General features: G+C 34.2%; 1 protein-coding gene across 7 annotated transcripts in view; it reads right to left on the bottom strand.

Moving 5' to 3' along the window:
- Positions 1 to 7,415: 7,415 nt before the first annotated feature.
- LOC125871770 (uncharacterized) overlaps positions 7,416 to 17,560 on the bottom strand; it is a 34,033-nt gene continuing 23,888 nt past the window's right edge. Inside the window, exons 5-6 of one of the 7 annotated variants that reach the window (XR_007447039.1) lie at positions 7,852 to 7,901; positions 7,416 to 7,578 (exon numbers count right to left, since the gene is read on the bottom strand). The gene's annotated coding sequence lies outside the window, so the exon portion shown is untranslated. Of the gene's footprint in view, positions 7,579 to 7,801; positions 7,920 to 17,560 lie in introns of those variants that run through there. The other 6 variants (XR_007447038.1, XR_007447040.1, XR_007447041.1 and 3 more) reach the window with 6 other exon arrangements.

Below are 17,560 nucleotides of genomic sequence, written 5' to 3' on the forward strand. Positions count from 1 at the left end.
AGAGTGATGCATGTATGTCCTGCCTTGCACCACGGGACCCACGAGGGACATATCGTTCCATTCAACTACCAAAATGTGTGGCATGTTCCTCGAATATAGTATCAAACATGATGTGTGGAACGTCTCTCAGATATACTACATCCTCTTTGTTCCTCTTTTTCCATCATTTCACAAAGAACCATCACAATTGAGTTTCAGAATCAATGCAAATAGCTATGTTCACACAATAATATGAGGAGAGGACAACTTCCATATCAATTCACAATTCATAACCCCTCAATCATAGTATTTCATCAATAACGTATCAACATTACCACTAAAGTCATTCACAACATCATACACATCAAATTGCCATCACATTACCTTTTTTGTTATCCTTTTTTTTGTATTATCATTTAGATCAATCAATGTGAACAATTCAATCCATCATCAATTTTCATTACTCCCCAACACATAGACTAGAAAATACAAGTTTCCACAAGCTTAACAAAGGTATAGAAGTTCACTTGCCTTAAGAAAATCACACAATCACTCCTGCACTTAAGCTTTTCCCCTCCGAACAGTATCCTAATCAACACAAGCTATTCAAATAAGAACTCACAATAAGAATTCGTAACTATCAACACCCATATTAATATTTTTAGAAAATAGGGTCAACATCACCCAAAAACTCAATACTAGAAATAAGGGGGTAAATCTGGAATTTAAAATAAAATTACATTACCCAAAGGTTTTGGAAACTACATGTGAAAATCATTTTAAAAATGGAGCTCAAACAAACCTTAATTCACCATTTTATCAAAACCTTAAGCCTTTACAAAAACCTTCAAAGTTTGGAACCAAAACCCATGTTTAATAATAAAAATTATGAAATATTTAATGGATAAAAGAGTTAGAGCGCTAGAAATCGTTACCCAATCAATGAATCTTAAAAAATCTCTTTAAAATCCCCAAAACCGAGCTCTCAAAATTTGAAAATGGAAAAATAGAGTTGAAACCTCAATTTTTAAAATAATAATGTCAAGGCATCGCGAACGCGAACTCAGGTTCGCTTAAGCGACCATCATGAACACAACGCCCTGATTAGGAACGTGATCCCTGAATAATATGACTCTTTGTGAATGCATAGGTCTATCACGAACGCGACAATCGCGAAAGTGAGCAGACCTTCGCGGTAAAACTCAACCCCTCGCGAACGAGATTAGGTCTTCGTTAACGCAAAGGTTATGAAAGTGAGCAGACCTTCACAAATGCGAGGTATAACGAATACCAAAAAACTCAGCGAAACACACAAGTCTCCTAAAAGACCCTGGGAGTCATTCGAAACTCCGTACATACAAATCATATATTATATCTAACTAAACTCGACGTTCCAGACTCAAGAGAACCACCTAAATACGAATATGAGATTTCCTTGACCTGAAACTTGTAAAAGTCGCAGTAAACTAACTTAACGCACAAAAAGACCAAACTGACCTCGGGGCCTCCAAAAAATCAACCAAGACCTCTTCTAGGCTTAAATTCAGTCCGTAAATTTAATGGAATTATAGGAAATCTGATTCGAGCATCTGAATACCTAATATTGACCAAGGTCAATCCAAAGGCTAAAATTTATTAAACTTCCAACTCAATGCCTCAAATCAATAATACAACTCCGAATTAGAAACCCATGACTCTCCTAGACCAAATTCTACATTTTGGAACTAATGAAACTGAAAGAATTCCATTTCGAGACTCAAAAACTTTGATTGATATAAAAAACCATTTTTAACCAACTTAAGCCTTACAAAACTAAAAACTTCCAAAAATCCCAACATTTTACTAAACTTTCAAAACCAACTTCACAAACCAATCAGAAAATGAATCGGGCAACTATCTGGAGGGATAAAATGGTAATTTATATAAAAAAAATCAAAATTGACATTCCCGATCATTACATATAGGTTACGAACAATGGTAAAATCAATGAGGTTTAGTTCCTAAGTTTTAGAAATGTGGAGTAAGTGACTGAATACTGTGTAATTATTATTTTAGACCATGAACAATTCAAAGCTTCGAAAAAGGAAAGACTCTTACGGATCAACTTGCATTCGGTTCTTCGATTGAAGTAGGTAATGATTTAATTAGAATTTAGACTTTGATTTATATTTATATGTATACTCCTAAATTGAATACTTATTAATTGGTCTTCAGACATGCTTGTAATCTATGATATGTTTGTTGATGCTTAAAATGCATAAGCGATTAAATGATGAATTAGATTGAATTACGTGTGTTACAAGTGTATTTATAATTGTTATACACCGAGTTATATTTGGTGAAACTGACCATTTGTTATAATGCATGAGAAAGGTAAAGGTAATTATAACCTTCCTAGTGATGAGTGGCTCAAGTTCAATGTGAGGTTCCGTACAAGTAGTTACATATATTCAGAGAGTCAGATATCATGTTGCTATGATACATGGATAAAGTTGGTCCCCTGCAGATCATAGCTAGATGAAAATAAATAAGTCATTTAGCATATGTTTATGCCTTAGTGTTTGATGTGTGAGTTTATTAGTGTATTATGTCGATGATGAGTTCTGTGAGATTACACTTGTGAGATGAAAGTGGGCATAAATTCACATATATTGAAATTGTTTTTCTTGATTTCTCTTGATGATTCGAGATTGTTGGTGTTGGGTATAACAAGAGTTAATGGGAAATGGAGGGAAGATGAAAAGAGGAATTGGAAAAGATTCTCTTATGCTTTAAAAAAAGGCATTTCTCTCTCAATGGTGGTGGAAAGAAAAATAGCAGTGTTTAAATAGAGATACACTTCTATTAGTTGTTAAAAGGGTTGAAAAGAGGGACCCCCTAGCGCCGTCGCCGTCGTCGCTCGCTCGACTTCGGCTTTGGTTTTGGTTTTGGAAAGTGATTGATCGAGAGATTATTTTTGAACAAAGTTTTGTTTTAATTATTTATTTAATTAATTAAATTAAATGGCCAAAACCGTTTAAATTATTTAGTTAATTAACCAAAACGTTTTGACCCGACTCGGATCCGCGCGACCCATTATATTTAAAATACTTTCTCGTTTTATTTGAATTTTCCGCCGTTGGAGATGACTGTTCTAAAAGGTTGCAACTTTCAGGAACAACCATGACTGTTTGAAAGGTTGCAAACTTTCATGAATGGTCGTGTGGATTCTGAAAGGTTACAACCTTTCGGAATAAGTTCCTTTTGGCTATAAATACCCGTAATTCTTCAGACTTTTGACTTACGAATATTTCTGATTTCTTTTTTTCTTCTACACAAATTTTCTTCATGTACTTTATTGTCGTTGAGTGACTCGCTGACACCAACGTTTTGGGTATCAATACACTGGTGATTGAGATCATTCTATCCTGGGAGGACATACGTTTTTACAGATTTTAGTTTTGTGAATTGATTTCTGTTCTTCACTGGTTTATTAAACTTTGGTAATATCGTGTTTCTGCAAAGTTTGTTGTAATTAGTACTACTGTTTTAAACACAGATTGGCTAACAGTTGGTGGATACATAGCTTGTTATATGATATGGTTTAACATGTTGTGATTATATATGTTGGTTTGGTGAATTGCTTTTTATGTGTCAAGTGTCTGCTTTGGGGCTCGTTTGAACTTGAAAATGAACATGTTTATCCCTCGGGACCAACTGGCGCCATTAATAAGGTCTTAACAGACGTCCATAAAAACTTTTGACCAAAAAAAAAGCTAGAATTCCAAATCACCAAAAATCCATGAAGTAAAGCAAAGTCTACTTGCCATTTGACTTACATGTTACATGTTTTTTTTTAATGTAGTTGGTTTATGATGACAAATTATTGGGAACGATCTTTCGTAACAAGGCACAATGATGATAGTGATTTTATATAATGTGATTATTGTTTGAAACATGTGATTGCGCAAGTAGATTAATGAATTGAATAAAATGATCCTATAAATTATGTGTTTGATATAATATCTGTATATGTACGAACAATCTCTTTGTCGGACATGAACCTTTGTTGTAAAATTTGAAATGATAGATCTTTATTTTTTCTTACAAAATTAAACATATGGTCAAGTTTTACATTAAAACATTTTATAATCAAAATTTAGAATCTCAAATCACTTTTTTTGGGAGCATTTGGAAATTGAAAGCATAATTTCGTATCACATATTCAAATGTTAATTTAAGATCATGACTTGTATCACATGCCTAAATACAAAATTAGCCTCCCACGAGGAATCTGAAAAGTTAAGCTAGCATTTGACATAGTTTTCCAAATATTTTTGGAAAGTTATTTTCGAGTGAAGTTTTACCATATGTTTGATCTAAGTTTTGAGAGAAATATTTGACTTTTTAGAAAAAATATAATTTATACCCATAAGTTCTAAAAACTATTAAAAATATCCATAAGTTTATATTATCATTATATAATGAATGGTTCCGTGAAATGTTATGACACCTAACACAATTAAGTATGAATCTAAAAAAAATATCATTCATTTGTATATGAAAAACTACTATTATTTCTTGTAATGGAAGTTACTTTGGAGATTAAACTCAGATAAAAACTGCATAAATTTTATATATAATTGTACAAATTTTGTTCAGCAAACTAGATTGAAATTCAATCCACAACTATAAACAAAGAGTGTTTTATAAAACATAAAAACTGAGGGTAATTTTAAAAAAGTTCTTAAATAATATAATATTCCCATATTCTATTTTGTTTTCCTTGGTATTTGGAAATTTGGATTGTTCGCTAAAGATATTTACCAAATAACAACTTATATGGCCAAATAATATTTGACAATTTCCCCACCAAATATATTTGGAAATATCTATGGCCAAATGGATAGTGAGGAGAAAAGTTGCATATTGATCGGATTGATTTTGAAGTTTATCAATTCGACTTATTGATTATCAGTTTGTAGACATACTAAACCGTTTTAGAACCATTAAAAATTGACTTATTGATTATTGATCGTTATTAATTTGATTATCGGTTTAACTGTTAAAATTTGTCATAATTTTTTTAATTGAAAATCACTTAAAATAAGGTCACAAACTAAATAAACCATGCACAATATCATGCTCAAAAGCAAACACCATCACACTGTAAAATAATTAAAAGTTTGAGACAACCAAAAATAAAAGTATGGAAGTAAACTCTAAGTTAAGGACTTTATATAACAAATGGTAAAATATATTCCCTATGTCCCAATTCATGTGGCATTTCTCGAATTTCGAAATTCAGACAAGTCTATCTTTAACCGTAAATTTTTCATATATCTTTTAGTTATTTTGAATTGCCAATTATTGTGACTTATAATACTTTTCACGTAGTTTACAAATATATAAATTTGATTTCAAAAAGATTGAAGATTCCACGCGCAAATTTCCGATCAAACTTAAACTATTTGACTCTCGAAAAATGAAAAGTACCATAAAAATTGAGACAGAGGGAGTAATTATTTAATTTACCATTGAATTATCAGTTAACTGTTAAGAAAAAATCTCAAATCCTTAAGAATCGATAAACCGATAATAAAAAATCTAAAAGTGTCACCAATACTGCTAAATTAATAACTCATTACCAATAAATTAATAACACTTTTTTATTTGAATTATCGATTTCGGTTCAATTTTGTAAGCAGTAAGCAGCAATTTGATGGCTTGCCCTTTCTGTCATGATGAAAAAATAGATCTTTTCATTTATTTGGGTGTAGGTATTCCATTGGAAGAACTCAGTGGACTAACTGCTTACCTTTTGGTTTTTCACTGTTCAAACAAATTAAAGGATCTGCAAAGTTACAAAGGCAAGCTAGTTTTAGCACTTGTAGAGTACTATGTCAGTGAGATGCCTTTCCCACTTTGATGCAACATCATGACAAGTGCATTAAAATGGCTGTTTTGAGTCCTTACCTTTTATTTAGATAAACAAACATGACTTCAAGCCACACAAATCACACTTTTTTCCATGAATTTTCGAAACTAATGATGGTCTAATTCAAGAGCAAGACAATTTAATTTCCATAGAATCAAAGATATTAAGTTCAACCAAACCCTTATAACACTTGAAAAGAAACCACCTACACTATATATTTCATTTTTGTTTCTTTATACTGAAATTTGACTAGGGATGGCAATCGCCCCGCCCCGCATAATAATTTTTTTCATTTTTAACCCGCCTCACACTACATAATTTTTTAATATTTTCTTTTTCTAGTGAAGTTTGATACTAAATATATTTCATAAAAATAAATTCATTTTTTCATTAAGTTGTATTAATTTAATAGGATAGTGACTTTTGAAAATTATTTTTTAGAGATCAATTGGAAAACATGTTAGAAATTGAATTATTTTTTGTTGAACCATTTTCAGTTACTAGCTTGAATNTTTTTTCATTAAGTTGTATTAATTTAATAGGATAGTGACTTTTGAAAATTATTTTTTAGAGATCAATTGGAAAACATGTTAGAAATTGAATTATTTTTTGTTGAACCATTTTCATTTACTATCTTGAATATTTTAGTAGCTTTAAAGAAATTCTCTTAATAAATAGTGCTCTATCACTCTTATAACATGTAAAAAGTTGAAATTAAATTTGAACCCACAAAATCACATATACCCACAACCCGCCCCGCCCCGCCCCACACAACCTTAAACCCACCCTGCCCCGCATAGCCTTAAAAACTCACCCTACCCCATTCCGCCCCATTGCCATCCCTAAATTTGACCTATTACCTCCAACTAGTTGCACTGATCTCATTGAGGTGCTGTAATATCACTTGTGTTATTCCAAGATGATAATTCAGAATTCAGTGAAAAGTAGGGTAGTGAAGTGAGTTGTAAAGCTTGAAAATACTAGTCAGTGTATTAGAGATAGATAAAAATAGCTAACGCTGACAATGTCAGGAGTTACATCTTCACCAACGGATCTTTCTCATTTTTCTGTCATTGTTTTCAGTGAAGACTCAGTTAATGGACTGCTTCACTGGTTTTTACAACTGTCCTCATTGGTCACTTCTTAGATTTTCCCATACTTCTCAGTAAGCAAATTAGTGGGTGAGTAGGAAACTTATCTCACTTCAATTAGAACTAGTTTCAAAATTGAGTTCAAAAATAGAAAATAACTACTTATTTAGATAGAATGCCTTTTACCATATGTTTGAACACCAAATGCCTTTTAGAGATAAGAAAGAAAGAAACAGACTATGAAATCCCTTCTCAAAATGGGGTTAAGCACTAGTTTGATTGCAAGACTAACATGGAGGTTGATAATAGAAGTTCCTCTAATGTTTACACAAGACCAAAATTAATTAATGTATAATGTTACTTCAAGAAAAATTATAGCATTAACATCCTCAACCATGTGTTTTCTAATGTTTCATTGCTTGATCAGCGGCATTTTATCATGAACTAAGTATGAGACTTAAACAGAAAACAAGAACCTTAAGACTTCGTTTTCCTCAAATTCTTTGTGGTAGTTTGATACATGAAAACAACTGTGGTCATGAATAATTTGTAGTCGTTTTTTTAAAGAAACGCAAAGCAACTGGCCTCCTTCTGCAAGATACGCAAAAGAAAAATCATTTCTCCAGTGGATGGATTAACCCAACAAACTCGAGAAGCAACACAAACATAAAAGACCAAAATTCAACACAGCAACGTCAGAGACTTTCATTTGACACGTAATCTCCTAATATTTGAGATTATCAAGCTAAGTACCATTAATAAATTAAGGCAAGACAGGAAGAGTAGTGCTCCAAGTAGTAACATTAAGATAAGCTAACCATCCTAAGATCTGATCTTTTACACATTCACAGAACTATAAATCACCTTGTAACTTGCACCGATTGTCAGCAACGCGGCAAAGACGTCAGCACCATCTGTGAAGGACATAAGATCTTGAAATAAATAACAATGGCATGTTAATTGGTAAAGAAGAAATAATAAATGATAAATTTTCATTTGAGTTTTTGAAAAACACGAGATAATGAATGGTACAATAATGCACTATTTTTGCCCTAGACAAATCTTCATAGTATTTAAACAATATGACAAAATTCTAGCTTGCCAAAACTCAACAAGTTCTCGAGGAATATCAAATGTGAATATTTATAATTAAATGCGAAGAGATGTATTTGTGTTGATGTGTAGATATGCATCATCTTAATCAACTACACACTTGATGGTTCTTGAAACACTAAACTTAATGGTCACTTATTAAAAGCTTCCAACTTATACTTTGAAATACGCTAGTTGTCTTCAAGATATTAACACTAGGTTATACAAGCAGCATATTTCTAAGTTCTGACTTTCCTTTTGCTCCAAGAATAGGACATGAGGATATGAGAGCTGCTACATTACACCCAGAACACAAGCTCTTCTTGCCAGGGTATCAGGAACGGAATCAAGGAGGAAATTCAGGTTCTACCATTGATTAGATACTCAAAAACAATTGTCTCAATCCCAAACAAGTTGGAGATTTGATTAAATAGTCAGTTTAGCAAAATGACATGCATCTTCTAGTACTACACTCAATTTCCCTCTATAGCTATCTCCCACACATTCAGGTTGGCTCTTCTACGCATAGATACTATCGGTTCCGCACACTTCAAAAAATATTCAACTCCATCCCGCCATTCATCATAAGAGATTTTATTTCACGTGTCCTTGTTTCAAGTACTTTATCTCCCTTGTAATTTTTCCAGCGAAGATTTCACTTTATGGGTACTAGAAGTCATGAGACAATGGGAAGCACATCTTGTTTCGGCAACTTTTAACAAAAATAGTTTTGAATGATTTTGGAAAATGGCATGCGTCATTTCATGGTTCACCATAAAATTCTTTAAGCAACTCACTTCACCAATCAATTTTAGTATCCTTTGACCATTCACAACTTCAGAAGTGAGGTGATTTTTCGAAAAGTTGACATATACTTTTCAAAGCAAGACTAGGCAATGAATGACACACGGTGTCAAAAATATGTGAGGAAAAATTTGTTCAACATAGAACCGGCAAGCTTCATATTTTCCTGCATTATCGGTGATAACTTGAACATTTTTTATGCCTTTAAGAAACAACTTAGCAATATACACACAACCCTTGACAATTACACTAGAATCAACCGATTTCAAGAAATTGGTCCACCACTAGATGCTCTCATTATATTTATCAATGGTCGCCTTTAAATATTAGACCATCCAAACAAATCGACAATCCTTTTACATGTATCATTAATAGGTTGTAATTTTCTACCTATATTAGTCTTTTCTTAAGCCAAAAGAGTAGTTAATAACCTATTATAAGTTGGTGGAATATAATCATACATATGATTTGCCACCAAATACTTTTTCAAGTAAGGAGAAGTTGTAAATTGAATGATAAATCTGATGCATAGAACATCCGAGTTGCCAACTTGTCGGCAGTGATTCTGTTAGAAATGCTAAAAGATTTCTCTAGTGCTCCACCAGTTGAACCTTTTCTCTTTTTTCTGTTGTCATTAAATCTGAGTTTTCCGGTAGAGTCAGTGTTATCAAAGGCAAAAAGCGCAAAAAAGCTCTAAGGTCTGTTGGGGCATTAAGCGCAAATAAAGCGTGGGCTTTAATGAAAAAAAGCGCAAAGGGAGAAAAAGAATACAAATATATATGTTTAGTCCAAGTCTAATAATTATAAACATGAATGACAAATATGTGACCAAAGAAATTGAAAAAAAAATTATGATAAAGTAAAATACCAATTGCTTAGTGTCACTTCTTCCGAAGAGGTTCATTGGCGAGGAAAAGTTTGTCTTAGAACCTTGATGACTACAATGAAGCGCACATAAAGCGAGGCAAAACGCACAACACATTTTGAGCCTTGCTTCAGGGCTTAAGCGCGCCTTTGACTACACTGGGTAGAGTTACAGAATTTTCCCTTTTTTTGCATCCAATTGTACCATTGATTTTTAGCTTCTTCATTTGCCAAATACTTCATGGCTAATCTCTTTGCATATTGCAACTCCATGACAGGAGAAATTTAAAAGATGTGCTTTTACTTAAGAATATGAATCCGTAACTTTTTTATTGCAAAAAGTTACATGACCACACTCTATTTCCACCACCATTAAGAGCCTTAGTATGAATCCAGAAAGGTTTATCATCAAAACTTGATCCAACACTTTTTGTTGGCCTCGAAATACCCTTTCCTTCTTATTTTTTAGCGCTATTAATGATGCCATGGAGGGCCATAGAACATTTCTCTTCCTCCAGAGCCATATCCAAAAGTTCTTCATCCCCGTGGCATCGTCAACAGCGGCTGAAAAAAAAAGAAGTATTTTGAAACCAACAAAATGTGTTGGAACAGATTTTGAGGACAACCCATTATGGAATCATATTAAGGTTGTTATGGTTGCTCTTAATGGTGGTGGAAATGAAGTGTGGTCATGTAGTTTTTGCAATAAAAAGTTACAAATTCAAATTCTAAAGTACATGCACATCTTCTAAAGCTTTCCGGTTAGAAAGTTGCACTATGCAAAGAGATCAGCCATGAAGTATGTGTAGGATTGAAGATGGAGAAGGAAGAAGCCGTAAAGAAAAAATCAATGGTACAATTGGATGTAAGAAAAAAGGCAGATTATGTATCTCTACCAGAAGGCTCAGATTTATCACAACCAAAAAAGAGAAAAGGTTCATCTGGTGAAGCACAAAAAAATCTTTTAGCATTTCTAACGGAAACACTACTGACAAGTTGGTGGCTCGGATGTTCTACGCATCAGGTTTATCATTCAAAGTGGCATGCTTTACCTGGCTGCTAGCCAATTAAACATTTTGACATTTTACAATATGGCCAAGAAAGGTATCTCTCTATGCAACAGATGCTCCCTATGTGCTAAAGAAACACAAACGGTGAGACACCTCTTTCTAAACTGCAATCTCACTGACCAACTGTGACGGATTTTCCTTTTATCTCAAAGGCATTTCCCAAAGAATGCCTAATAAGATTGGGGCTGGACTGTATGGAGAGAGAAATAATAAATGTTTTGAGAATAGGAACAACAACTTGCAGGATGTCAAGCTTAAATGTATTTTGTTGTTCTGTTTTTGGTATATAAAATGTCTAATCCAATAGGACTGAGTAAATCATAGGTACTTTAGGGTCCATCAGAATTATGGTTCAATTTTGGAGAAGATTACTTCTTTTTCTTCTTATTTATAAATATGGTTTTTTCTGTACTACCTGCTGACTTAAATACAAACATGGCCAGGGTAAAAGAAAAGGTTTATCATTCAATCGCAACTTCTCCTTACTTTAAAAAGTATTCAGAGTTTTTGGCAGCAAATCATAACTTGGTTATGCTCCACCCAACTTATAATAGTTTACGAACTACTCTTTTGGCTCAAGAAAAGGCTAACATAGATAGTTAATTACAACCCATTAAAGATACATGGAAAAAAAGAGGATTATCAATTTGTTCGGATGGATGGTCTGATACTAAAAGACGACCATTGATAAATATAATGTGAACATATAGTCATGGACCAATATTATTGAATAATGGCCAATAGGATTTTCTTTGAGAAAATTCAAGATGTTCTCGTGGCTAGGTGGAATAAGAGTAATATTTTGTTGCATTGTATGGCAGATTTCCTTGGTTTCCAAATACTACCATGAATCGTGGCTTCAAAGTGAAAGCAATAGGACAAGAAGACTTGTTCCTAATGAAGATAGAGAGATTTCCTTATATAGAATCAAATGTTTTCAATTATCAAAGATCCAAAACAAGATTCTTTGGAGTAAAGGGCATTTTGTAGTGGAAATGGTCACTTTAGTGAGCCTCATGTGGTTGATGTTATATGGGGTATGAGGAGCATCTATCTTAGTGGGCTAACCATGGTATAAATGCTCCACTTTTACAAAGTTTGACTTACGAATTGCCGTCCTGGTTGGCTTCTTCATCTTGTTGTGAAAGGAATTGGAGAACTTTTTTATTAATTCATAGCATCAAGAGAAACAAGTTGGCAACTTCAAGGGTTGAAGATTTCTTTGCTGTGCATTATAATCTCCGCCTGCTGTCTCAAAGAAAAGAAAAATACACAAGTGGTCCAAGCAAAAAATTGGGATTTAGGAAAGTTTTTTGATATTTCTCGAGTAATTTTTTTAATATAAGTTTATTTCACAATAATCTAAAATTCATTTGATATTGTTTTAGGTGGAGATCATTTTAATATGAGAAAATGGTCTNCCCCCCCCCCCCCCCCCAACCTATACTCGAAATCTCAACTACACACTCCAACTTTACGGGTATCCTATTACCACCTGAACTTTATATTTATCTATTTTATACACACCTAAGTGCTGACCTGTCATGGGAGGTGTTCTCACCTCCTCTAGGCACGTTAGAAGGTTAATTTTGACGAAAAATTCCTCCTTGCTTGAGCTCCGGCGAGTTCTCCTGAATTACAACCTCTGTTCATATCGATTTTACTTGCATAATTAGGTGCGCTGGGCTGAGGGAATTCCAGCATAGTGATTTGTTTCCCCTGAATCTCAGTTATCACCGGCGAAACTTCGTTTGAGTTGAGAGGCGATTTTGGCAATTCTCCCCCCAAAATCGCCTGAGCAGATCTCTTAAACGGTAAGATAGAATGTTGTGATTTTGTAGTATTAGGTAGATCTTGAGGTGTAGATTCCATTCCATCAATTGGAACGATCTGAATCACTCCAGATTTGGCTAGGGAAATGATTTCTTGCTCCCACTTTTGTTGAATTGTCAATTGACGAACCTCCACTAGAAGGAGGAGTCCTTGAAAATGAATTTGAAGATTTGGAAGATGACATGGAAGAAATTGAGAAAGATGGCCTTTAAATTGAATGTACTCATATAGATTCCTCAAGTATAACTTAGTTTAAATGTGCATGTAATGTACTCTTTTTTGGTCTATGAACTTGTGAACATGGAGTTTATGTATAAATTGTTGTGATCATTTGACTATCTTAATTTAAACAGCTAATTATTTAAAATTTGTGACTCTGACTCTCTTGACTTTTTGTTAGTCTATTTGATTCTATAACTTGGGTAACTTCTACAAAATAAAGGTATGTTTCATTTGATTTATCTCTGACTTTTAACTCTTTTTTAAACTTTTATTTGTTATATTTTGATAAGCTTATAAGATCTTAATACTTTGTTCATTTGTTGTGTGAGTTTTAGGAAATTGGATGAATCATGCCCTTTTGGAGAGGTCTGCATGCTTGCAGCCTACCTATATATTAATTATTGAGTATATACGACTCAATTGCTAGTTACTACACTCTACAAGGCACAAGTTACATGTAAGTTTTCCACAATGTCTCATAGAATATGGTGGAATGGGCATAGCAAAGGGGCATACTTAGTAAATTCAGGGTACAAGTACTTAAATTTGACAATATCACAGAACATCATCTGGACATGGAAACAAATTTGGAAAAACAAAATACCTCTGAAGGTGGCATGCTAGTCATGGCTGTTAGTAAAAGAGGCTGTTTTGACACATGAAAACCTGAGAAAGAGGAACATCATTTTATTTACACATTGTTGTTTGTGTGGAGAGATGGCTGAGACAGTGGGACACTTGTTCTTGCGTTGCAGAATCACAGACCAACTATGGAAGATTTTCATCAATCTCAAGAGGCATAAAATGGACAATGCCTAGCAAGATAGATTATTGACACTCTCTCTTGTTGGGAGGAAGCTGAGATTGGAGCCAATAATAGGAGCTATTGGAGAACCATCCCAGCCTGCATTTGGTGGACTCTATGGAAGGAGAGGAATGCGAGATGTTTTGAAGACAGTTGTAGAACAATACAGAAGATTAAAACATATTTTATTTTGCTTTTAATGTTACCGGTATGAAAAGAAAAAAATAATTGTATTTTGCTTACTTGTGTTTGGTGTACAAAGAACTCTCCTATAGATGAAGAAGATATCCTAGAATTTTTAGAATCATGCTAGGAAGAGAAGTTCTTTCGTTTCTTACTAAATACTTACTGGTTGTAAAGGGATTTTAGCACTACCTAAGTGCTGGTTTATAATACAAATGTTACCTAATAATTTTTTTAAAAATTAATGAACTAAAAACTATCCATCTAATTTTGAAACATAACATGATAATCTTTTACAGATTTTCAATAAATGTCTGCCTCAACATTGGGCATTTAGTCGTCTGGCTGACAAATGCTAACTTCAGTGATAAAGTCAAAAACTTTAACTGACATTGTCTTCCACCAGATGAAAGGAAGCACGAAAGCTACTCCCCTACTAGCAACAAAATACTATCTTCTCTTTGAAAGCAATGAAGCACCGAAAACATTATTTGAGTAAAAAAGTAAAGAAACAAAATTAGCAGGGGATCCCTATGCAACAGAAATTTCAAGGCCAAAGGTCCTAGAACACCGAAACCCTCTTTCTTTGAGATGACTTTTCCCCTTGAATCTTTGTAACAAGGGACAAATTTAAAATGGAGGCAGGTCTCAGGTAGATTCTAAAGCAAGTTGGAAGGGAGTCAATTATTTCATCTGTGCCGTCCCTCCCCTGCCCAGAAAGATTTTCTCTTGAAAGGCGAAAGAGGGACTTTCTTTTTTTGATGAGCGTGGTGTTTGGGCAAGATTTCTCGCACCTCGACTAATTCCATGAGATACCTGCTACCGCTCACCAACAACAAGTACCAGGTAACTTTGTCCACCAATAGTGATTTTTGTCTCCGCTATGAATTGTACCTGAGACCTCATGGTTCTCAACCACTTATTGACCACTAGGCCACACCCTAGGAGGCGCAAAAGAGGAACGGTTGGTAACAATGAGAGCCGTGTATATATAGAGTGTTTGGGTAAACTTACTTTCTGCTTATTTTGCATTTGGTGAACACCAAAAGAGCTTGTAACCCAAGTACTTATATGTCAAAATCAACAGAAACCATAAGTTGATTATCCAGCTTATCTCTTCTCAACTTATAAGTAAGCTTGGCTTGAGCTAAAGTTTACTCTCTTTATTTCAATCATGTATCTTACTTTCCTTTTTAGTTTGTATCAAAAAAAGAATGTCACTTTCTATATTTAGCAACTCTCTAATTCAAACATCCACGTGGTAAGTTTAAGATCACAAGCTCAAGGGGAATTTTAGTACTACTAAAAACCTCCCTTACTTTCTTAAACTCGGTGCTCAGTCATACTACTACTACTACAAGTCTACAACAACAACAAGATACCAGTGTAATCCAAAAGTGGGTTCTGCGGAGTATGGTTGTGTATGCAGTCTTACCCCTACTTTGTGAAGACAAATAAAATGAAATGGAAGGAGTACTATTTTATCCATAATAATTTTTGCAGTTCCAGAAATTCCCTTCCAAAACAACCACCTAACTCCCTCTCCATTCTATTTTTCATTTGCCTTATCTCCATGTAAAGATACTTTCGAATTTATATTTTTTATTAACAACATTAAGGGCATCTCAAACATTTTAACATAAAAGTGCTGATCAACATTTTTTACCGCACACAAACTATTTTTATTTGTTTCAACACTTCAATCCAAACACATAACTGCTTAGTTACAAGATTCACTTCAAAATTTGTAGTTATCCATTACTTGCAATCAGTAAGGCAAAAAGGCCTCATAAAAAACAAACCAACCCCATCCATGGATAATTTGCACATCCTTTCTACCAATATCAATGAACACTAGGTTCTACCCTCCTTGTGGCATATCGAGCCAGTGGGTTTACACAAGACACTGCTTCAGCCACCTTTCCTATTTACATTAAAATCTAGAGGGTCTACTATGAAACACTTCGCATTTGCAACTAATATTTGCATCAATTTGTATGAAGAGACATCAATTAACCTGGCAGGTTGAATGACAAAGAAAATTTGGCAATCCAAAGCCAAATGGAATCAGGCAATTGCAGCCAGAATCGCCAACATAAAAACAGTAAAGCAGGAAATCACATTGTAAAAATATCTTCTCATGTTTCACTGCATCCATAGATTTGTAATTTGTGACAGCAAAATTTTCCCATTATCATATCTCAAATTCCCTAGATACTTGCATGTTTTGAATATTTCAATCACATGGTTCATACATTTAGTTTCAATTTTCCTCTATATACTCTACATTGCCTTGTATACTCAAGCTAGGGACACCTGCTCACTTACTTCCCATTTTTTAATATCTTCCCTTGCAAATCTCAGACATTCTGTTTCACTTTCCATTTTCCAACTGTACTCCCAACATTGCTTCTTTCTTTCTGTTTTTCTAGCGATTTGCACTGATTTTTGACTGAGCATAGTTGTGTTTACTAGACTAAATTTGTACCCAGATTATATCTTCTCATTGTTGGTGTGATTTTCCCTATTACATTGCCTCAAATTTCAGTTTTGCTACCTGCCTGTCCATAGCTTAGTATATTTCTTGTGGGCAACCAGTGTTTTGAGTTTCTATACTACTCGTTCATCTTCTTTATTTCGTTTGTCGTTTGAGTCCTTATTGATTCTGTTTATTCAGCCCTTAAATTCTTGTTCTTGTACAGCCTCTGTTTGGAGTTTTTGTTGCGATTCTCACTTACTTGTATTGTATTTAGTCCTGCCTTGTTTTATTCTTGTCTTTAAGGGTCTCACTTCTAATTCTATCATCCTTAAGGTATTAGTTTTAATTGCCTCTTTTTGCTTGTGCATTAGTAGTGATTTCTGCTTGTTTCACTGTTCACATTGATTAGTTTATATTGGCTTCAGTGTCTCTGGTGGACAATGGTATACTAGGGTATTATTCTAGGCGGGGACGGGGGTGAGGGACAGGGGTGGGGGAGGGGTTAAGGGAGCCTCTAGGTTGAGAATAGGGTCTTCAAACATAGGAACTTTATTGGGGGACGTCCATCAGCAATGAAGAAATAACTTTGGCTCTAAAAAGTTGGGCTGACTTACAGGCTCCAGGATGTGACAGATTCAATGCCTTTTTTTTTTCAAGAAAGCTTGGCAGACTATCAGGGTGGAAATTACAGAGGAGTGTAAGAAGTATTTCAGCACAAGAAGATGTTTAGAGCCATTAATTGCACAAATGTCACTCTCATACCAAAGGTACAAAATCCTTCTTCCATAAAAGAATATAGACCTATAGCCTGTTGCACAATGTTGTATAAGCTAATCTCTCTCAAAAGTGCTTACCAATAGACTTCAAACAATCATGGCCCCTTCAATAGATAATAGTCCGACAACTTTTGTCTTAGGGAGGGCAATCATTTATTATATCTTATTGAGCCATGAACTGATAAAGGGATATGGGATGAAGAACATGTCTCCCAGATGTATGCTTAAGATAGACATATGCAAAAAGCTTATGATTCCTTGGAATGGGGTTTTCTAGCAAATTCTTACTGCTCTGTACTTCCTGGGGTGTTTGTAGATTAGATTCTAATGTGTGTTAACACTGTATCATATTCAATTGTGATCAATGGTCATCCTACCAGCCCTTCCATGCAAAAAAGGGTTGAGATAGGGAGTTCCCCTATCTCCTCTATTGTTTGTCTTGGCC

This window comes from Solanum stenotomum, chromosome 7 (genome assembly GCF_019186545.1).
Source record: "Solanum stenotomum isolate F172 chromosome 7, ASM1918654v1, whole genome shotgun sequence".
Lineage (NCBI taxonomy): Eukaryota > Viridiplantae > Streptophyta > Magnoliopsida > Solanales > Solanaceae > Solanum > Solanum stenotomum.